Source organism: Rattus norvegicus, chromosome 2 (genome assembly GCF_021556685.1).
Source record: "Rattus norvegicus strain SHRSP/BbbUtx chromosome 2, alternate assembly SHRSP_T2T, whole genome shotgun sequence".
NCBI classification, from domain to species: domain Eukaryota; kingdom Metazoa; phylum Chordata; class Mammalia; order Rodentia; family Muridae; genus Rattus; species Rattus norvegicus.
This window is the reverse complement of record NC_141535.1, coordinates 78,678,001-78,703,203: the sequence shown is the minus strand read 5'-3', so window position 1 is coordinate 78,703,203 and position 25,203 is coordinate 78,678,001.

Here is a 25,203-nt window from a genome sequence, read left to right as displayed (position 1 = left end):
ATAAACAAACTGAAAGAGCAAAACCACATGATCATTTCATTAGATGCTGAGAAAGCATTTGACAAAATTTAACACCCCTTCATGATAAAAGTCCTGGAAAGAATAAGAATTCAAGGCCCATACCTAAACATAGTAAAAGCCATATACAGCAAACCAGTTGCTAACATTAAACTAAACGGAGAGAAACTTGAAGCAATCCCACTAAAATCAGGGACTAGACAAGGTTGCCCACTCTCTCCCTACTTATTCAATATAGTTCTTGAAGTTCTAGCCAGAGCAATCAGACAACAAAAGGAGGTCAAGGGGATACAGATTGGAAAAGAAGAAGTGAAAATATCACTATTTGCAGATGATATGATAGTACATTTAAGTGATCCCAAAAGTTCCACCAGAGAACTACTAAAGCTGATAAACAACTTCAGCAAAGTGGCTGGGTATAAAATTAACTCAAATAAATCAGTAGCCTTCCTCTACACAAAAGAGAAACAAGCCGAGAAAGAAATTAGGGCAACAACACCCTTCATAATAGACCCAAATAATATAAAGTACCTCGGTGTGACTTTAACCAAGCAAGTAAAAGATCTGTACAATAAGAACTTCAAGACTCTGAAGAACCAAATTGAAGAAGACCTCAGAAGATAGAAAGATCTCCCATGCTCATGGATTGGCAGGATTAATATAGTAAAAATGGCCATTTTACCAAAAGCGATCTACAGATTCAATGCAATCCCCATCAAAATACCAATACAATTCTTCAAAGAGTTAGACAGAACAATTTGCAAATTCATCTGGAATAACAAAAAAAAATCCAGGATAGCTAAAACTATCCTCAACAATAAAAGGACTTCAGGGGGAATCACTATCCCTGAACTCAAGCAGTATTACACAGCAATAGTGATAAAAACTTCATGGTATTGGTACAGAGACAGACAGATAGACCAATGGAACAGAATTGAAGACCCAGAAATGAACCCACACACCTATGGGCACTTGATTTTTGACAAAGCAGCCAAAACCATCCAATGGAAAAAAGATAGCATTTTCAGCAAATGGTGCTGGTTCAACTGGAGTTCAGAAGAATGCAGATCGATCCATGCTTATCACCCTGTACAAAGCTTAAGTCCAAGTGGATCAAGGACCTCCACATCAAACCAGTACACTCAAACTAATAGAAGAAAAACTAGGGCAGCATCTTGAACACATGGGCACTGGAAAAAATTTCCTCAACAAAACACCAATGGCTTATGCTTTAATATCAAGAATCGACAAATGGGATCTCCTAAAACTGCAAAGCTTCTGTAAGGCAAAGGACACTGTGGTTAGCACAAAACGGGAACCAACAGATTGGGAAAAGAGCTTTACCAATCCTACAACAGATAGAGGCCTTATATCCTAAATATACAAAGAACTCAAGAAGTTAGACCACAGGGAGACAAATAACCCTATTAAAAAATGGGGTTCAGGACTAAACAAAGAATTCACAGCTGAGGAATGCCGAATGGCTGAGAAACACCTAAAGAAATGTTCAACATTTTTAGTCATAAGGGAAATGCAAATCAAAAAAACCCTGAGATTTCTCCTCACACCAGTGAGAATGGCTAAGATCAAAAACTCAGGGGACAGAAGATGCTGGCGAGGATGTGGAGAAAGAGGAACACTCCTCCATTGTTGGTGGGGTTGCAGACTGATACAACCATTCTGGAAATCAGTCTGGAGGTTCCTCAGAAAATTGGACATTGAACTGCCTGAGGATCCAGCTATACCTCTCTTGGGCATATACTCAAAAGATTCCCCAACATATAAAAAAGACATGTGCTCCACTATGTTCATAGCAGCCTTATTTATAATAGCCAGAAGCTGGAAAGAACCCAGATGCCCTTCAACAGAGGAATGGATACAGAAAATGTGGTACATCTACACAATGGAATATTACTCAGCTATCAAAAACAATGACTTTATGAAATTTGTATGCAAATGGTTGGAACTGGAAAATATCATCCTGAGTGAGGTAACCCAATCACAGAAAATCACACATGGTATGCACTCATTGATAAGTGGCTATTAGCCCAAATGCTTGAATTACCCTAGGTGCCTAGAACAAATGAAACTCAAGACGGATGATCAAAATGTGAATGCTTCACTCCTTCTTTAAAAGGGGAACAAGAATACCCTTGGCAGGGAATAGAGAGGCAAAGATTAAAACAGACACAGAAGGAACACCCATTCAGAGCCTGCCCCACATGTGGCCCATATATATACAGCCACCCAATTAGACAAGATGGATGAAGCAAAGAAGTACAGGCAGACAGGAACCGCATGTAGATCTCTCCTGAGAGACACAGCAAGGATACAACAAATACAGAGGCGAATGCCAGCAGCAAACCACTGAAGTGAGAACAGGACCCCTGTTGAAAGAATCAGAGAAAGACCTGGAAGAGCTTGAAGGGGCTCGAGACCCCATATGTACAACAATGCCAAGCAACCAGAGCTTCCAGGGACTAAGCCACTACCTAAAGACTATACATGGACTGACCCTGGACTCTGACCTCATAGGTAGCAATGAATATCCTAGTAAGAGCACCAGTGGAAGGGGAAGCCCTGGGTCCTGCTAAGACTGAACGTGATTGTTGGGGGGAAGGCGGCAATGGGGGGAGGGTGTGGAGGGGAACACCCATAATGAAGGGGAGGGGGAGGGATTAGGGGGATATTGGCCCGTAAACCGGGAAAGGGAATAACACTCGAAATGTAAATAAGAAATACTCACGTTAAAAAATAAATAAATAAAATAAAATAAAATAAATTCTCCATAGCTAGAAAATTTTCAAAAAAAAAAAACTTCATTTATATACAAGATGCCTAAATGCTAAATCCAGAAAGGCTTGGGGAGATATACATGAATTACTAGTTTTTAAATATAACATTCAATGGGTCAGCAACTGTCTCAGAGGAAAAAGTGTCTTCTGTCAGGCCCACTGACTTGAATATGCTGCCCAGATATAACTCATTGTAAAAACTACATACCATTGGTACAATCAGCAACTAACAAGCCAAATCTGCTGGATGGTGCCCTTTAACTGATCTCTTAATACTTGTAGAAAGACTGAAAACAAAAAAAAAGGAATATAACACTAAACGCATTGCATAGATTAAGAGTTCTACAAGAATTAAAAGTGTTATTTGAATACAGAAATATATATAATTACATTTGGAGAAAGGAATTCATTGCAGTAAAGTTTCCCAGAGTGATCTTTTGAGCTGGGTTTAAGTGATAGACAAGGGCAGACTAGAAGTAGTCCAACAACTATCTGTCATGCATAGTGAACACAGTGTCAGGGCTGAAATGAAAAGGCTAAGAGGACTTATGAAGCAAGCAGGAGAAAGTGAAGATAGTTGTAAGCGAGACAAACCAACTATGTGCTGAAGTACAAGGAGACGAAAGCTTTCTGCTCAAAACTGTCCCCACAAGGTTTGGCCATTCACCTACCAAGAAGCCAAGCGTAACCTAGACCTGAGTCAGAAAATGAACAAAACACCACCAACAGCTCACCTCAACCCAGGCTCCAAATGGTATGATTTTTTTTTTATTTTAAATAGTACCCTACAAAATATGCTTCTCTAATTTCCCTGTCCACAGCAGAATGCAAATAACAAATTTGGAAATGGAAGCAGTACTCCCAGCATACAACACATATAACAGCTAATGTTACTCCCTTCCAAGAAAAAAAGCCAATCTCTTAAAAATATCAGCAGTAAGATTTCATTTATGAGCAAAAGGCTTGAGTTAGCTCCTGGAAATATTCCTGCCTTGTAGCCTCTACACTCAATGGCATTTCTAATGAAGGGTGTGAGTATCCAAGAAAAGCATATTGCTCTGGGTAGCACAATTACTTAGCATGCATGACCCCTTGTTTCAATTATCAGGACCTTAACATTAAAAAATAGGTGTGTTGCATGTTCTCTGTACCATGTTTGTTGATTAGCCTATAATCAACAATGGAACATGTCCAGAAAATTCTTTTTCAGTACAGCCAGTATATTAGTTATTGTCCTTTTTTACTTTTAATTTATTTAGTTATTATTTAATTTAAGTATAATTTCCTAGGAACTCTTCTCTTCATACTCATGTGTAGTATCATGAAGGCTCCCAATGCCATTGGACCTAAAGAACCACAATGCTTGACTCTAAACCATGATGTTGGGTAATGTTTGAATGAACACATTTGATATGGCTAGTCAGAAGAAAGATACCAAAATGTCAGACTTTTCTACTGATGTAAGAAAATACAATGAACAATTTAATTTATAGAAGTGAGAGCTCCTTTGGGTTATAGTTCCAGAGAGCTAGAGTCATGGCATGGCAGCAGCGGGCTGTAGATGGGACAGCTGGAAGAGAAACTGAGGGCCCACATTTTGAGCCACAAAATGAGTGAACTAGGAAAGGCTCAAAATCCTAAACTCTCAAAGCCCACCTCAATGATATACTTCTGCCAACAGGGCCACACCTCCTAAACCTACCCAGATAGCACCACCCACTGGGACTGATTATTTAAATGCCAAAGACTGGGTAACTTTATCGTTTAAGCCACCACAGTCAGTTATACATTTCTGTCACTTAGGATAGCCAGATTGAGAAGCGTTCATACACCCTAGTGGAAAGCCTCTGAGCCTTTGCACTCCCGCCAGCCCTGGCAGCTGCATACTACATCTGCAGTTCTTGTGCTAACATCCATTATCATCTTTTTCCTCCTCAAGATCCTCATCTTTCTCCACCAATGAATCACACTTCATCTGAGGGCTGGTCATTTATATTCATGCAACTTTGATAGTTTGTCCCCAGTGCTTGGCTCAAATGTCTGAACCGTAATGGGTATTCAGGAAAAGCTTACACAGTGAACACACAGAACAAAATGATTGTAACATTTTCAAAGATTCATCTTAAAAATGAATGGGCTTTCAACTACATGAGCAATTCTTTTGTACTTATCGATGATAACTAAAATCGATTGCTCATTTACTAGGTCAGGCACTGTTCCAAGTGCTTCATATGTGCTAATTTATTTAATCCTCATCTCAGGGCCAGTATCCAAAGACCATTATTTTGATTATATGGAGGAGGTAAAGGGGAGGGTACCAGAGAAAGGGAACTTCTCATTCAGTAAGCTGGTGACAGAAACTTCTCTGGCATCTGCTCCCAAGTCAGGCTGTTACCAACTTTTGTGTGTTTCCTGTGCTAGTAAGTCCATAGTAGACCAACCCAGGGGTGCTATGCAATTCATAGTTGTAGGACATGGTTGAGAGCCTCAACCAGCTTTACCAGTTATGCCAACCTCCTAGGATAGCATAAACTACTGAATGCATTTGTTATGATTAAACTCCATTGTGTGGTTTAATTAAGGAGGAAATAAGATTTAAGAAAATCAAATCCGGGGTGTGTCTGTGACAGTGTTCCTAGAGAGGAAGAAACAAGGGATAAAGCCCTGGCCTTTACCATTATAACTTGTTTAAAGCTGGGAACTTATTTCTATTTCTATCGTATATTATTAAGTGACTGGTTTTTGAAGCAGCCAAAGAATCTAAGCTTTTGTTGGTTAGTTTGTTTGTTTCTTTTGCTTTTGTTTTCCTTTTTGAGCTTTCTAAACCTCCCTTGTATTTGCCTTCCACACAACCTTATTTCCAAGCATCTCTCCATGTTTCATGAAAACTTTCAGTGACAAGATAGGTTTGATCATGCCGTAGTTTCCATATATGATATGTGATATCCATATATGATAACCACATTTCTGAAATATGCAGGAAACAGATTTACCTCATTGGTAATATGCAGAATTTAGCAAGGATACCATCTATATTATGTGCAGTAACTCAGGAACTCCCTCCTACAGCATAAGCAATGCAGGTTAAAGGAAATAGCTTTGTATAAAGAACACTTAGTAGAATTTCATCCATAGTGAAGCAGTAATTTCATTCAGGACTCTGTACAACTTCGGCTCTGGGAACAGTGAGTGTGCAGACAAGGTAGATGATCAATAAATATTTGTGGAAAGAATCATACATGTCAGTGTTTAGGGAAAACTGATTTCTTCTCACCCTAGCCTTTCAAGCAGAATATTGGAAGGACTCAACATTTAGGAGACACAAAGGGATAGTTGGTGGATGACTCATACTCAATGTGAAGAAGATGGTGAGTTGGGATCTGCTCCTGCTCTGATAGTCAATGGGCCAAGGAAAAGCCAGCTGCTCCAATGTTTGGAGCTGTGGAAATGCTGCCTTCTTGAATCTATCTACCTTTCTGGGTTGTGTGTCAAGGAGTGCCTAAGTATGTCAGACTCACTCAAATGTCATACTTAAGAAACTGTGTCTGCCCTCCAGCTCCTCAACAGCCTGTAAGTTCAGCAGGAGGAACGGGATAGGAACTTCCCCATAATCACAGGTTAAGGAACACTGTGGGGCTATCTATAATTACAATGCATCTGGCTGGTCAAGGGAGCCACACAAAGTCTGCACACTCTAGAAGCTGCCAAGAGTCAGCTTTCATGAGTACCTAGGGTAAGACAGTTCAAAGTACACATCAGGCAAAGCCAAGACAAATGCATCTGGCAAGAGAGCTACCACACACCCTTTCTCCTCTCACCATGCTTCCTTTATTTAGCTTGTAGGAAGAGATGAACTACGGGGTTAGGAAAGATACAAGCAGACGCTCTAAGCAAAGTTTCTTCACACTTCATCTTTTGATGATGGAGAAACTGAGAGTTTGGTTTGAAGACAGCAATTTATCATTATCAGGCACTGAACATTTGAATGACTGAATAAAGCCTTTAAGTAAAAGTGAGACCATTAGCTAAGAATGAGTTAAGAAGCTTTATGGCCAGTAAACTTCATCTAGGGTAGAAAACACACAATCTACCACCACATTTCAGCATAATCTATGTACATAACCCTGCATCACTTTTACACTATGTGTGAGCTATGTTCATTAAAAATGGTTTTCAAAAAGACAAGTGATAGGGAATTTTGTGGGAGGAAGGATAGTTTTTATTATTCACCCTTTGTTTCATGGCTGAGATTTCTATTAACCAGAACTAATAAGCAAGAAAAAGTTATAAATTTTTATAATTCGGATTGTTTAAGAATCAAAGGCTTTCTGAATAAAGACAATGACCATAGATAATTGAATGAATTCACTTCGATGTTTTCCTCTAATGAAAAAAAAATGTGGAGGAATGATACAGTATGATTTGGCAAAAGAAAGGTAATCTAATTCTAATGAGCTAGGGAAATTAATCAAAGTCTGATGGTATTATTCTGTTTGTTCCTGTGGCTTAAGCGATAGGTGCTCCTTTCCTTCAAGTAAAGGGATGGTATTGTTCTCACAAGGCTTACAGGACCCGAGCTACAAGAACATCATGAAATTCTATCACAAATTGTTTCATAAAAGAACATGAAAAACAGGGAGAAAGAGGTCCTGAGTAGGCCTTCCTGATATGTCTCTTTAACACCAAGGTGCCATATCGTAGGTTATGGTGTCCACAACCCCATTACTATCAATTGACATGATCCAGATTGTCTTATGCTGGCTAGGGAGGGAAGAGAAGCTCCGAGGATTGAGAACAGGGCACTGTGTGGATATCAGAACCCTAGGGTGGTGTCAATAGTGTGCTGAAGATTGTAAACCAGAATCGAAAACATTTTAAATCTCTCAGTACTAACAAAGAAGAATATGCAACTGATATCACATATAAGCTATAAAGATTAAAATATTTACTGTATAGGCTTTTATAGACAAAAAGGCATCTGGCTGCCAACTTTAAACAGCATAAGGTTCATAAAGAAATCTGAGGTTCAAGGAGATGAGTAAGCCTTAAGCGAACATTCCCTGGTGAACACAACCTGGAGAAATTCTATGAGACCCAAGAGAACTGTATATAAGGGGAAGGACCAGGCTGAAGGAGAGTGAGGAAAGGAATCTTTAGCAGAGTTCAAATTGGTCTACATGTTTCTGCCCCTAAAGAATGGGTGGAGGGAGGATGGATATGGGATGGGGCAAGGACGCCATCGCTCGCCCTCTGAGATTGATGGCATGAAGTACCATAGCCATGCTTTTTCAAAAATTCCTTTTTAATACTACTAACAGAAAGAAAATAACAGGAATGGAAGGTCATTGATCAAATGTGATATATTATAGGCTTATATCTATGTTCTGTCAGAAAGAGATATCCTATGCTAAAAGGTTTATTTGGTTTCATATTTCAAAAATAATGCATTTACAAATCATAAATAAAATTGATAATAAAAGCCTAAATTCATTCTTATTCTGTGGTTCTTAACCAGGAATAATTTTCACTACTTATACCCAACTCCTACCTGAAAGGGATATTTAGCAATATACATTGTGTTGGTTTTGTGGATAGGATTACCATATTTAATAAGTACTTCTGATATCAAAATGTAGAGAAGCCAAAGCTGCTGAACATTGTACAACAAACAGACAACACAGTCTCTCTCTCTCTCTCTCTCTCTCTCTCTCTCTCTCTCTCTCTCTCTCTCTCTCTCTCACTCACACACACACACACACACACACACACTCATTGTAGCAAGGACATCAGCATTATCAGGGTAGATATGTTATCTTAAGCAATAGTGACTCTCTTTACGGGTCTGAGTATAGCAGAAATAAACAACCTTGAATGGAATTAAGGGACAAAGGCGGTAGCTCCATGGATTTTATGTTTGCTGAGCAAGTGTGTGAGAGCATCATTAGACTTCTCAGGACCCACATAACAGCCAGACAGGATGACAGCCTCCTGTAATCCTATCACGTAGAAAGGGATTCCCAATGGCAAGCTAGACAATTGAGAATTGTCAAAGTTCAGATTCAAGAGAGGCTTAGTAATACAGTGAGGGGTAGAAAGGATGACATCATCATGAACTTTAACCATCTGTATACATTTGCACACACACATGTCCATATGCATGTGAACACCCATGTACGTAGGAATGCATGCTACACATACATGCAAAAATGCCACTGAAAACTAAAGAATCTAATAAGGATAATCCAGGTTTCATAAGTTTAAGCAAAGAATCAATAAGAATAAGAATTTAAACACTGGAGCCTTTTTTGTTTTTGTTTTTTTTTTTTTTTGGTTTTGGTTTTGGTTTTGGTTTTTGGGCTTGAAAAAAGTAGATTTACGGAAAAGGGCAATGCCTCAAACTAACTGAGCTGGCTGCACATAACCCAAGACAGATCCTTCGAGTAACAGTTAATTTAAAGTAGACTAAATGTAATGCATATGGACCAACAGTGTGGCTCAGCATGGAAAATCAGGTGCTGCCTAACCTGACAATCTGAGTCCAAAATCCATGACACACAGGGTAAAAGGAAGGAACTGCTGTCCTCTGACTTCCACAGATGCACTATGGTATGTGTGTACCTCCAGTGCACATTTGTGTGTGCGCGCGCACACACACACACACACACACACACACACACACACACATACATGAACAGGCACACGCAAGCAAGCCAATGTCATGAAGGCAGCATAATCCAGTGTGACGAAACGGGAGAGGAAAGGCATCTCGGACTGATGAAGCCATAGGTTCTTTCAGCTCATCTCTCATTTTCTTCAGTGCTCCGTGCAAAGTTTCCCGCTGACTTCAAAGGAGGGCTTGGGTTTTTGCTTTGGAAGCTAGAAGCTAGACTTTAGAAATTATAACCCTTGGTGAATTTTAAATCTCCTAGAATGTAGCAACATGCTTATTCAATTTGTGCTGAAACTCACCTACTAAGCAGAACCAAACACTTCGATGATAGCAGGGGGAATGAATTCTGTGTTTCTAGGAAGCGATGCTGAAAACAAATTGACCAGCAAAATGCAAATCAAGAGCTAAACACAAAATGCGGGCGAGGGAGAACCAGGAGGCTATGACATACAGAGGGCAGCTTCCTTTTCTAATTAAATAATTGTAATATTTTTATTAACTATTTTAGACTTTCATTCGGTATATTCTCATGGTTATACAACTCCTCCTTAGCTCCTCCCAGGTCCATCTGCACCTCTCTCTCCCTGTGCAACTTGGTACACTTTTATTTATTTATTTAGTGTTATCAAGTCTACCTAAGACCATTGTGCTTGTTGCCTGTAGTACTCTAGATATTCTACTGCAATTATTTTAATGTTTTCTTTCCGTATTGTTACTTTTACTCTGGTTTGGTGGTTCATAGTTGCATGTTTATCCTAGGTACATGGCTTTGGTCCTGCTGTTCTATAAGCCGGGGCAGGTACAAGTGTAGAATAAATGAGGACAGGTCTCTGGCAGAGCCTGGCAATGGCATCTAGGGGTATTTGCAACCCATCAGTCCAGGGACCATCCTCAGGGCCCTCTTACTCAGCATTAGCATGCCAGAAATCAGGACCAGAGTCAGCTCTTCTGCAGAACTAGGCGGGGCTGAAGTACTTCTTCACCAGAACTGTCCATTTCTGTGTCTGGACATCACCCTAGGCCCCGCTTTGTCCAATGCTGGCACATCACCACAGCTTTTTCCAATGCTGCTCAGTGTGGAGTTTCTTGGGGAGAAGCTAAATTGGGGGAAGTTTCAGTTGTGGTATTACAAGGTTCTCAGCTCAGATAACATTTTTCGCCGGTTATGGCTGCCTCCTTCTTATGTTACAGAACCACAGATCTTATGATAGAACTGGTATGGCCACCAGCTTTCAAATACCTTATGGAATCACACAGATGTCCCTATTTCCTGTAATAGGATCTGAGAAGGGAAAGTAATCATTGTGTTCTTCATTTCCTAAACTGATTTGAAATTTCTTTATGCATTAACACTAGCAAGGATCAAAATTAGGTTCTATTTGCCAACCCCACAATCTGGATAAACTACCATGTCTCAATTTCCTCGTTTTAAATATGCATATATGTATACATATTATCATCCACATGTATTGCATACTTACAAATTCTAGTATAATTACTATGTCATGTATATTGTATAATTTTATATCTTGTAAAAGCAACCTTCTGCACATGGTCCAATATGTTCCTGTTTGTATGAATATAGGAATGTGTATATTTATCTTTATGCCTTCCAATAATAAAGCTTGCACTTAACATAGCATTTACCATATACCTTGGAAGCACTGCACATATATTAACCCATAGTTCAAAAGGAGAAGTAACAGAGGAAATTAGAAAGTAGTTTTAAGCAATAATAAAAACACAACACAATAAACTTAGGGGTAATTTTTGCCATTATATTTCCTAATTAGCTATTGCTGGTGTCTTATAAACATTTTCCTTTCTGGTCATTTATTTTGGATTTAGTTAGTACAGAACAATGCCTTGGGCAGAGGGCTTATGGGTTATTTTAGTGTTGGCTCTAAGGAATGGGAACAAGGCAGAGGGCAGGGAGGCAGAGAGGCAGTCTTCTGAGAATGTGCTACTGAGAAAGATATAGGCACATACTCAATGCCTGAGGCCACTCTGAGGGGGTACAAGCACCACTTCAAAGTAGCTTCAGTGGAGACAAAGAGGAAGAGGTAATTACTTATTGTCCGCTGTCTTCCTTATCTTTGGGATATCAGCCCCTTAATTCTATGCTTTGGCAGAGATCCAACTCAATCAGCCTCATTCTCTCTAGGAAGTTCCAATTGCTCCTATGATTTTTCTAAGGCACACTGCAGTCATAAGCAAAGGCTTTATGTTTTACTTCATACATGAGTTTTCATTGGTATTTGTGATATTGTATTCTCATATATGTGTGTATATATATGCATATACATATATAAGTAAATATGTATGTTTGTTCCTGTTTTATAGCATAACCCCTAAATCCACTAGAATCTCCAAAGTGGTAAGTGTCTTTCTATGCTAATGAGCTGTCTAATGGTTGGGACCTAATGATGTGAGCAATTGTGATTTCATAAAACCTGCATTAAAGACCCATGGGTTTTGTCAGTCCCCTCTTCCACATGCCATTGCCTGTGCAGCAATTGCTTCTCACTCTTTACCTATGTCTTTTGTATTATAATTGTAAATGGCCAAAACTTACGTAACCTAATTTCTGGGACCTGTGAGTCACAAGGAGGGACCGTGAAAAACTAACTCGTAGCCTATTCAGAGCTCAGAAACAATCTCTTGTGTGCAAATGGTGACTAATGAGGAGCACCCCTGATAATGACTCAGTCCTGTGGGATCTGACGTCACCTACAAGCAGACTGAGACAGAATGAAATTGAGATAGAAGATACCGAATCCAACCCAAATGGTTATGTATGAGGAGAGCTTCCTTAATACGTGTACAGGGCCTGTTTTCAGAATTACTGTAGGAAAAATCTCTCTGGTGTATTCCTATATTTTATATGGTTTTTGTAGTCGATAGTTTTCATCTTGATTACATCTTTGCTATTGAATTTTGGCTAAGTCTTCATCAAAGAATCATTTAGAGAGTGGGATGGATTTTTTGACACTTAGTTTTATGTTGTTGTGTAACAAGGCCTCCAGCATTACAATCATGTGCATCATTTCAGACTGTGTGGGTCAGGAATCTGGGTAGAGATCATCTTGATGCTTCTGCCACAAGGTCTCTCAGGACACAGGTTCATCCAGGTCTGTGTCCATATCAAAACACCATTGGAAAGTTCCCAGGCTCACTAGGATGGTTGACGGATGGTGGACTCTTTTCCTCACAATGTTGGGATACTCAGACTCTTCCTGACTGTGGGTTCATGGTAATTAAGTTTGTTAACACGTGAGCTGCTTAATATGACAGACAGTCTTGTTCATTTAAGATGAACAATCGAGAGAAACTCCAGCAAGAAATCAGTCATTTCCATTCTCACAGCAGAAGCCTTGGGTCATTGCTTTTGCTGTATTAAGCTTTGTCAGAAGTGATTTGCAAGACTGAAGGCATATGAAAGGCTTTTGCTATGTTTGGGACCAAACCCCTTTAGGTGAGAATGAGCCATGCTCACTACAGGAGTAGAAGAAACAAAGCGTCTTTTCATTGCCTTCCTAGTAGCTGGAAGACAGACGCCCTATCTGCACTTGCCTACTTGGATCTATCCGTGCAAATGTGAGAACTGAAGCTGCTTTGGGGAAGGAGCACATAGCAATAACCAGATGCCAGATGATGCAGTGTGATGGGTTCACTCCCAACCTAACCTTCACCCCTTCTCTGGCCCAAGCTGTAACGTCTTTGTCCAAGCCTCTTAACAGTTTCTTGAAACCTATATTCTAAGGCTTATTCTGAGGTCTTCTTGGAGATATTGAGACATAACCAATGTCTATAAGTGAATTTCTTTGCTCATTAAATCAATGAGTCGTGTTTTTTCTTCTGAAACTTGCATCTAAGAAATTGGAAAAGCTTGAATATTCTTATTGTGTTAATTTTTTTCCTGTGTCTTCCTTAAGATCAGTAGTTTCCCATTTAAATTTCCCCTTTCCTCAATTTTGTTGTGTGTGTGTGTGTGTGTGTGTGTGTGTGTGTGTCTTTTTCACTCTGCATTCTAACAGTCTAAGTTCTTTCACCTAACACTGTTCTGTTTTATAAATTTGTCTTTCAATGGTAATTTGTTCTTTAAAAATATCTATTTAAATTTTTTTTAGTGTGTGAGTATTTGCCTGTATTATGTCTGTAGAGCATGTATATGCATTCATGGTCTGCTGAGGCCAAAAAAGGGTGTTGTATCTCCTGGAAATAGAGTTACAAACAGTTGTGAGCTACTGTGTGGGTATTGGACACCAAACTGGTTCTTCTGCAGGAGCAGTAGTTACCCTTACTGAGTTGGTACGGATACAGTTGCCCACTTTTATATCTTCACATCCCAAATGTGTTATTTACATTGTACTCCCTGTGTGTGGTCAGGAGACAGGGTCTTCCTGTGCAATCCAGTTGGTCCCAAATGTGTGACTACCTCACAAGAACTGGGATTACAGGATATGACTGTCAAGCTCAGCCTTCTTTCCTGCTTTAATGCTGCAAATGTAGGTAAGCATTATATAGTTCTCTCAAAGAATGGGACCTGTAGATCATCAAACAAATTAATAACCTGAATACAGGCCATTTTTTAAGAATGAAAGCAAAATTATCCACAAGGATTTCTCAAGAACAATCCATTAGACGGTGAAGCAGTTTTAAGAAGTCGGGGTTAGGGAGGTGGGTGGGAAACCCTTTGGAATTAAACTTCACTTTAGAATGTGTGCTGTTACCTTGAAAAGACCTGATCAACTAAGAGGATGCAGGCCCATGTCCACACGTGAACACATCAGGGCTGTAGATCTAGCACATTCCTTGGCTTCCTCACAAAAATATGGGCTTTTGATCTTTCTTCCAAACTAACCTCACCTGTGCTATTTGACATAAACATTATCTCGATTTTAACTATGTATTTGCTTTTATTTTGTCTTGTACTCTTTGCCATTTAAATTTTATTTTATGGGTTTTTTCATTCATGTGGGAGTTTTCATTAAGACTGCCAGAGTGATTTCATAGTGTGGAATTAATCTACAGCCGTCTTCGAGATAATTTGCCAAGATTTTTAAAGAACTGGAGTTTTATGAGTAAGAGTGCCTGCTTTGTTCATAATATTGTATTTAACATAAAAATCAAAAGGACATTAAAAATCACAATTATTTCTCATAGACTAGGAATCGGTTGAATTTCAAGGCAGATATACATATGATTTTCTAACACCATGAAAAATATCTGTGAGAAACGGTTAAAGGCATGTTCTAGCTTACTTTCTGTGGCTGTGATAGAATACTCTGACCAAAATCAACTTAGGGACACAAAGTCCTTATTATGTATATGCTTCCAGGTCCATCACTGAGGAAAGTCAGCAAAGGATCTTAGGCAAGAACTGGAAGAGAAACCATGGAAAAGTGCTATTGACTGGCTCGTTCTCAGCCTTAAACATGTATAGTCCAGAATGAGCTTCTTAGATAGCATAAAGAGATACCTGCAGTGTCCAGGCGCTCCTATACCAATCAGGACAATCTCCACAGATATACTCATAGGTCAGTCTGATCTAGATAATTCCTCAGCTGACACTCTCTATTCTCCGATGCCTCTGTGCAATGCCAAGTTGACAGGTAAAGCTAACAAAGATAAGCAGTAACAATTTATCCTGGTTCCTGGATTTGGTTTATTGTTATTTGGCCATATTACTATAGACCTGTGGTGAAGCGGGTAGCATGGAGGGAAGGACACAGCAGAAAAGAGCTGCTGACATGATGTTAACTACAACCAGGTCAACACAACCACTACTAAAATACTAATATATTGTGAATTCACCAATGGACTAATCCTTTAATAAAATTAAAATCCTGATAACACAGTTATTTAAGGTCTCAGTTCCAACAGGCTACACTGGGAACCAAACCCTCCCATATAAGCATTTGTGGATACACCACATTAAAACCATAAGAGAAGTCCTGTTTGAAAATTTAGATTTCTTCTTATTTTTTCCTCAGGATAGACAAAACAACACTGGCAATAAAATATAACTATCAAGGTAGGAATTCAGTTTCAGGGGGAATTTATCAAATCAGTCTCTCCATCTTTGTTTTATTATGTTATCATAATATTGCTATGAAGAGACACCATGACCAAGGCAACTCTTATAAAAGAAAGTATTTAAACAAATTCTCCCTTTCAGTTTCACAGGTGAGTTCACTATCATGGCGGGAAGCACAGCAGTATACAATATTGCTACTGGAGAAGTAGCTGAGGGTTATGTCCTAATCTACAGGAAGCAGCCAGAGAGAAGGAAAGAGAGACATTGGGCTTTGGAAATCTCAAAGCTCACTCTCAGCTCTTCCTCCAACAAGATCACACCTACTTGAACAGGACCACACTTCCTAATCCTCAAAGAGTTCTGCTCCACAGTGAATAAGCATCAAATATAGGAGAATTGGAGGCCATTTTATTCAAATCACCAGAATATTGTCCTTTGAAATTTCTGTTTAAAAATCATTGCATATATTTGAGGTACAGATGATGCATACATATATGCAGTGAAGTAAAATAATTACAGAAACAATTCACATATCTGTTATCTCATTATTCTTTGTCTTCATTTGTCTCTACTTTCCCATCTCCTCTGCACATACATTGCATAAGGGTGAACCTTCATATTCTGTCTAATTGCAGGAATCGGGAGGAGATCAGTGCTTCCAGGAAGGATGCTGGGACCCAGAAATCGCTCACAAGCCACATGAACACAGATCTCAGTCAGACAGAGAGAGTTTATTGAGCATCTGCCCCAGGACTGATCAATCATGGCCATGGTCCAGATTCAGGAATTGAACTGTGACCTCGATTTTAGATCCTCCAAGTCCCAAGTCCAGAAACATCTGTGTTAAGTTATTTCGCCAATCAGGATTTAGGAATAGGGGATTTCTTTAGGAACATGGCTTTGTTGCACACTTCTCTTGCTCTGCTTGTTTGGAGTATTCAACTGTGGAAAGGGACTTGTCTAACATTCAGCTTAACTCGCCAAACAAGATGTCAGTTATCCACATACATAACTGTTCCTGCCAAGTAGGATGCCAGTTCCCAGAGAGGTCTTGGGAACTAAAACTTTACTTGACCACTACTCAAAATAGAAGTTTTATTCCAAATTATTTCCTATAATTGGTTCCGGTATCTCTCTTACATTGGGGTCCATCCCAGGGGTAGATTTTACCATAAAATCCTATGGTGTAGGAAGTGCTGTTGAGTGGTTGGTTTGGGTCCAAGCTTATTATGGATAGCTATACAAAATAGTACTACTGACCTCTATTGTGATTGGTTTTCAAGGGCACAGAATAAACCTATCTATCTATCTATCTATCTATCTATCTATCTATCTATCTATCTATCTATCTATTTTTAGACTCCAGATTTTACTCCCTCCCGGTCTGCCCTCCAACTGTTCCATATCCCATACCTCCTCCCCAGGGGAGGTACCATCCTCTTCATGAGGATGTTCCCACCCCACCAGACCTCTAAACTCCCTGGGGCCTCCAGTCTCCTGAGGATTAGGTGCATCTTCTCTGACTGAACCCAAACCTGGGGGTCCTCTGCTGTATATGTGTTGGGGGCCTCATATCAGCTGGTGTATGCTGCCTGGTTGGTGATCCAGTGTCTGAGAGATCTTGGGGGTCCAGGTTAATTGAGTCTGCTGGTCCTCTTATAGGGTTGCCCTTCTCCTCAGCTTCCTAGAAAGTGTCCTTATAACAGCAGAAGCATAAGACAAAGTTTTCTTATAATGGCAGGCTAGCCAGTTAACTGTTACCTAGGACTTAAAATTTTACCTAGGCCTTAACATTCCATCTAGACCTTAATATCTTATCTAAACCTTAACAAGATGATACTTCATCTATTCAACAAATACTCCTGAGGACTACAGTACAGCATACTCTCCCTAGCCTTGGGGATCTCAGAGTTGTAGTAAATTGTAGTTGCATGAAATACTCCATCTTTATATACTAGTACCTTGTGACTTGATAGTCTTCCATCAAGAAGTGGGGTCTTGATATGGAACAGGGTGGAGAGGTTTTCTGGCATTGATGGGTACTTCTAAGCCTCCCTGAAGCACCCTGCTCTTGGTCCATTAGGATCCCAACAATGTATCCAGATGTGTTAAGTTGTACTCACTGTGGACAAATCACCTGCAGTTGAGAACCACTGTCTGCAGGAAGCCAGCAAAAGACTAATTAAGAAGCCATACTGGAGACTCACAGACAGGTTCTCACCAGCAGTCCCCAGTAGAATCCAGCTTTCTCACCTGCCCCTCCCACCAGCTACTATAGCTGTGAAAGGACAAATTTTGATCTCTAGAACAACTATCTGGTATGCCAGGAGAGCACAACTGAGTGAGTTTAGTTAAAGCCACCAGCCCTTGCTGGAATCTTCATTTGTAGAATTTATTTTTGACACTATTATTTTATTAATTTGAGAATCTCATCAATGAGTATACCATTAATACATCACCACATCCCGGAACAGTTTCTATGTGGCAATGAGAACACTTGAACAGACAGAAAGTGATATCTTTAGTACAAATGAGAATGGCTTATTTATGCTTGAGTGCTCTTTAAAATTTTTCACAAATTGCTATACAGCAAACTATGTTGTAAATGCATCCATCTTCTCATGAGCCCAGATACTTAGTGAAGAGCCGATTGCTGTGGCATCACATTGGACTTTAGACACTTGTCAAACTATCATGCTTTTGAAGCCTTACTTACAGGCTGTTTCCTTCATCTTTCCTGTATTCTAACTAGTAACTCACTTTTGTCCTTTTCCGATGTTTTTCTTCTCTCTCCAGTTCCCTAGCTCTGCCCACACCAGGCACAAATGCAGCTTCTCCTTCAAAGTAAAACCTACCATACTCCCTAGCCAGAAGCATGCTCATCCTGATGTCTCCAACCTGTGCTTTAATATTACATGTTGTCATCCTTCCTCAATATGTGACCTTTCCTTTGCCTCTGTACTGAATACGGAACCTATAAACACTTAGTTCAACCCAAACTCACAAGCACACCTAAGATGGGACCAACCACACATCCATAAGAGGATCTTTCTTGAACAAGGCATTTCTTAAACAGATAGCCTGGGTGTCTCCCTCCCTCCTCTTCCCATTTGCCTCTGGAAGCCAGAGTGTGTAGTTCACCCTCTCTCCCTCCTTCTCTTCGTCTAACTTCCCTTCTAGCAGCTTTAGCATTGTGTAACAAACTGAAGACTCTCCTGCTGAAGAAAGGATAGGGCCTATAGTTTGTTCTAACATCAGCTGCACCAATTCCCCTTTCTGAGAAATCTATTACCCAAAGGATCTCTGCAATCACACTTGCTCCTCTGATACCCTTATCTACTCTTTAGTCTTCATGGCCTTCCCCACATCCTCCTTCCTTTATGAAGTCCCCATGCTCTTCCTCAGATTGTTCAATTAAAATAACTTTAATATTGGTGAAGCTATGCTTACAAATAGCCAACAATTTTCAGTTTCTACTTCAGTAACCTCTGCCTATCCACTTCCTCTTACAATCGTACTTGGTCTTCCAAGTTTCCATCTCTCTTTACCTGGTAACACCTCCTCTCTCTCCTGCTGATCTTTCTCTCTGTAAACAAATATAAATGTTCTCTTCTCACTAGTTCCTGCCTCTCAGGTCTTCTAAGAAAAGTGTTTTCCAAATCTTTCCAATGTTACCAAAACATCACCGCTCACCAAAGATGCTCTGTTATTCTGGAGCCGCCCAGTTCTGGGCAGAGCTCAGAACTCAATGACTTGGCTGCTTCCCGGGTTAGTCATCTATTTGTTGGTCAGGAACTTCAAACACCATACGCTCTAGACCAAATATGGTATCTGTCTATTTGGCTATATTTGGCCTGTGATCTCCATGTGATGGATAGCATCCCTTTCTCTAAAGCACCTTGCCAGCCACCTAAGGATCTGCCCTTTATGGTTTGACTTATGTCATTCCATATCAATTCTCACTTCTTTCTTGGATCATTGCAGCAATTGCTATGTGGTGGTCATCACCAACTTCCCTCTGTTTTCCAGCCACTCTGTTCTGTGTGGCCAGATCTCTTTTCCCAACAAAAGTGTAAGGATCATCATGGTGACAGAATTTCAGTCTTCTTTGAGAATGAAGTCCATGTTCTCAAATTTGCAAAAAGGACTCAGTGGAACTCTGCTCTCTTTCATGGCTCACCTCTTCCTTTACCAACTGCATTCTGTCTACACTGTGTTTGCGAATCTCTGAATACTTCTCACTCATGCATTTCTATACTTTTTCAAACTTGTTTGCTCTGCTATATTTCCCTCTTTCTGGCACTATATTTTTCTTCTTCCTTTCTGAATTCACTAGTTGTACTCAGTTCTGAAACACTCCACCCATTTATCAGCTATTCCAGAAGCTTTTCCTGATGCCCTTATAGGAAGTCATCACAGAATACCTGGCCCTCTTCTTGTAACTCAGCAAACTTGTTTGTTCTATTTATTACAGCCCGTACTCCTACATTGTCTCCTGCAATGCTACCATGAAGTCTTTGGAGGAGGGATGCTCCACTACTCTTATTACTCTCTATGTATACTTTTGGTATAATATTAGGTGTGATAAATGCCTTAACTTACTGTATGTATTTTGTCTATAAAAACACCAAATGGTGCTTTGTCTCTTTTGCTGGTCAGCAAACCCTACAAGAATAAGGTTTTCTTTTTTCAAATCTTTCTGTTACCACACTCTCACATTCTAGACACATAATATATAAAGGAAGTCAGGACAAGAACTCAAACAGGACAGGAACCTGGAGGCAGGAACTGATGCAGAGGCCATGAATGAGTGCTGTTTACTGGCTTGTTCAGCCTTCATTTTATAGAAACCAGGAGCACCAGCCCAGGGATGGCACCACTCACAACAGGCTGGGCCCTCCGCCATCAATCATCAATTAGGAAAATGCCCTATAGGCTTCTGTACAGCCCAATCTCACTGAAACATTTTCTGAACTGAGATTCCCTCCTCTCTTGCAACTCTAGCTTATGTCAAGTTGACATAAAATTAACCAGCACCTTATCCAGATAAACCTAAATGATATTAAGTGAAAAGAACAAAATGTTTATTTTTGCAATTCTGACCATCAATAGGATGTCCCCGTATTAAAACAGGTTGTGAGCTGGGACTTTTCAAATCGGATCACATATGTCCTTTCAAGGAACAATCTGCTGTACAGTCACTAGCCATCTAGTCCATATTTAATAGCTGGCATTGCCTATGTTAGTATTTTACAAGAAGGTGCCTTCTATCCTCAACCAGAGCCTCCTAGGAGGATAACTGTCTGTAGCCAGTGTCCATTTTACTAAGGGCTGAATAAATAGCTACAGAACAATTCAACTCTCCTTGCTGTAATTGCCTGTTCACTAAGCCTATGCATTATTTATCCACTGGGCAACAAGACATAAATAAATTCCCTGTTCTGCCTCCAGGAGAGTGTTTATTTGGCCTTGAAACATTCTAATTCAGACCCATTTGTGAGATTTCACACTTGGAGAACATCACCCTTGAGCCACTAAACCTAGATGCATCTGCATACATTTTGGCATAGCTATAACTTAATCAATTCAATACTGGATACATGCCCTTGCATGAAGACTGGGATTTTTGGAAGCAAACTTTTCATATGACTTTGAAGGTAGTTTGCTTCAACTCTTGAGTAATCTCACTCAACTTATATTTTGTCTTTTTCTAGTTTTTAGAATAGATAAGAGCTTTTAGGAATCAAAAGAATACACTGGTTATCGTGTGGAGAATACAAAATTAAGCTCAATAGGGTTGTACTTGTACTTGGGTTTGATTCTCAAACCAACCTTTTTGGCAAAACCTCCTGTGTAAACCAGTTACCCTTGGCAGTCACCTAGCCAAAGCAGACATCTTTTTTCTTCAAGTTGTCTGCAGCCAGATTCTTGTGTTTGCACATGCTGCTGTTTTGTCATTCTAACATCAAATGAGGCTGCTGTATTGCATGTAAGGGCCATTACACTAACACCAGATGATCTATTCATTAAAAGAAAAGAGTAAGGATACTTTGTAGTAATATGAGATATTCATGAAATCAAAGGCCAGCAAAATTGCTGAGTCAGGAACAGATTTACTTCCCTTTCATTTACATATGAATGGATGGTGTTTCTTGATGTAACAGCCAGAATCAAAGTAATATTCTCAGTCTCTCATTCTGTTAGATAATGCACAGGAGCTAAATGTCTGTACTCGGTTACTGCAATGGGGCTTAATTGTCCCCAATACCTCATCGCAAATCTACAGAAAGATGTCCTTGTGTGCTTTGTACTCACTCTGCTCTAGCATTCTTGTCTGACACCACAAGTTACATTTCAGTTCTGGAGTTCCAACTCCAAACATATGGGGAAAAATAGATTGGCCCCAACTCCCCCTAAATTAAAAAAATATGAAACATATTCATAATTGTATTATCTGTGATTCTGCTTATGGGACCATGTTGATACTTGCTAACTGTTTCCACTATCAAAAACATCTTAAGACATAAATTGAGAGCCTGGCATACAAAAAGCTTTATGTATATACAAGAGGGGCTTCTCATAAGAAGGTTTTTCTGCCCTATCTGATGATGTTTAACTCTGATATTCAAATCTACCCAAGGCTAAATAAATTGCATCTGGCACCTGGGAGTGTCAACATCTCAGTAATGGATCTACCGATGATCAAAGAAGAATAAAAAGGAAAATTGTGAGAGAATTTGGAGTGTTGACAACTGAAGTAGAAAGAGAGTGAAGGTGTATCTTCCAGTGGATTATCTCTCCAGACCTTGAAGCTACTTTGCCAAGTTGATATGAGTCATATTTCATATTGCTAAGGAAGAAGTAGACATTGAAAGATATTTAGTATCATACCCAAGGCAATAGACACTAAATGTGGTACAGCAGAAACATAAAGGCTTTATCTGACTTTAGGATGCCAATGGCTGCACTATATCATATAATTAAAATTACCCCTCAATCCCTTGTTTCCTCTCAGACTGTATCACAAAGATACTCTTGTTTACCTTTATAAGAGGTTTTATTAATCAAGCAAGAGATTTCTAATTATTGGTTTATTTAAAATATTTATATATAGTTTACTAGATATGAAGCAAGAATTCTCAGTCTGGTTATCAAAAGGAGTTAAGTATCATTGTCGCTGTGATTGACCACAAAAATGCATGAAGTTTCATTTAAACTCCTTGTTTTCACTCTCACATCCCTACACGAGAGTTCTCAGGCCTAGATTTCCTCTATTTCCCCATTATCCATAGAATAACCTCTTCTCTCCAACCAGAAGAGCATAAATCCAGGCTGAAATGGAATGTGAGAGCAGGCTTGGGGGTCACTGCTTCACATAAATATTTGCTGACCATATTTCTGTGTCCACCCCACACAGATCCAATTTTCAAAGGTAGACAGACCTTTTCATCTCCCCAAACTCCCATTCCAGGGCTTCTGTGATGGACTTCACCTTGACTCTCCCTCCAGATTACACTTACTTTAGTTTCCTCTGTGTGGCTAATTTTTTATTTGCCATTTTCTTTCTGACTTTACAAAATTGTATTACTTTTATGTTTACACCTATACCTTTTAACTTGTGGGCTTTTGCCTATGAAAGTCTTTACATAAATGATCCACTAGGTTTGTTACGTTTCCTTTCCACTTGAATGTAGAGATTCCTTTTCATTGTTTGTCCTTCTTCTCCAAGGGTGGTATACAGAAGTACTGGTGCTGGCTAGATTCAGACTAAAGCATAGGCTACATGATCCCAATAAGCCAGGTCTCAAGAAAGAAGGATAAATGGGTGTACTGGCTGACTAGAAAGATCATATGAAAACTGAACAGCCCAGCAATTAAACAAGCCAGATATCAAAGCCTTGATTTAAGGAATGCTGCAAAATGACACTGTGATCCATGCTTCTCTCAAAGCTGCATCCAAAATTGGAGGATGAGATCCCAATCCCCCACACAACAAACCTAGATGGACCAATCAGATTGTCCCCCTCCCCCAGACTTTCAAGGTAGCAAATTTAAATCACTCTTCACAGAAAGATTAAAACAATCATCTGTTTTGAAGGTAGAAAAGTGTATCAGTTCAATATATTATTGCTTTATATTTGTACATAAATATAATTTACAAAGCAAGTCTATTCGCTTTATCATCTTCAACTCTGTCAACATCTATTTTCATTTAAGAATTCCAATACAACTCTCGCCTTGTTTTTCCCCTTTTACTTACATATAAAATAGACTTTTGTCAATAAAATATAGATTGAAGTTCAGTTTCATGTGAGGAGAACGCTGCACAAATACTCTTAGATCCATATCTTGGGTTTTATAGACATTGCTCTGACTTGCTCATTGAAAATGGATGTTGAATCAGGACAATGTGCATATTTATTATTGTGAAAAAATGTTCTGAGGTAGTCAGTTCAGATAATGTTAGACAACTACAACATAAGAGGTATTCTGGTTATTCACAGGATGGATCTGAGACTGTAAATAACGGGACAGTCCCTATGGTTTTGTCTGAAAGACAAAAGTAGACACAGCGAAGAGAGTGCATTCGAAGGCAGGCTTCACCTGTGAGATCTTGCTGCCATTGAGTCTCACCCACCGCACTTCCTGGAGCCCTCTACACACACTTTCTCCTGAGGGGAGGACTTTATTGGGGGTTGCATTCAAAGCTGCCATGAAACATAATCTCAAAAAATGGTGAGAAAGAATACTTGTTGGAAAAAAACTAAAAGGAATATACCCTTACATATGAAGGATAGCCTAGGAAAATTCACAGGGAGAAAGAGAATATCAAGACATAAAGAAAATGAAGAGTGGGATTAATATGGGAAAGTGCAGGGGGAGGGGGAGACTTGTCTAAGACAAAGGAAAAGGACCTTCAGGGTAGTCATGGTGTACAACAGAGCATCACATCTATTTACTGTCAGTTCAAATTCATACAGACCTCCTGGCCCAAGCTTTCACTTCCATGCCAAAATCTAAACTGTAAAGGAAGACAGGAACAGACTTCCTTTCAGGCAACAAATACGTGTTTCCCCAGCAAACCTCTTCCGGGGTCTTTATCATTAAACATTATCTTTGATTTAGATTGAAAAGGCTTGTCCAGGTAAAGCAATTTCAGGCGTCAATGAACAGGAAAGATTTTGCCTTCGGAATCTATCCGTGGAATCTATCGCATGCTATCAGTTGTACATAGCTATGTATTTGTAATTATTTTGTAGTTTTGACACGGATAAAAATATAAGTTGAAAATGCTGATAGCCGCGTTAAGATGGAGTAGGTGAAATTTTCAGCCTGTAAATAAAGTAAGCATGTGGCACAATGAGATATTGCAGTGACCATTGTCAAGGCTGATGGGTATTGAAGACCTTCTACACAAAAAGACAGCAGCTTCCGTGAATATGTCACCACACTAATTTCCCTCTCTTTAACTTGTTTCCTCACTGAATGGATATTTACTGAACAACTATTCTGTGTTAAGCCACGTTCATAGTGTTTGCCTTCTGGAGAAAGTCAACACAAAAAAGTATTTTCCCCCATGGACATTCCATTCCAAAAAACAAAAACGAGCAAACAATTACAGAAAAACATGTCAACTAGTGACAAAGTATCCTACAGAGACTATAAAGTCAAGACTTAAG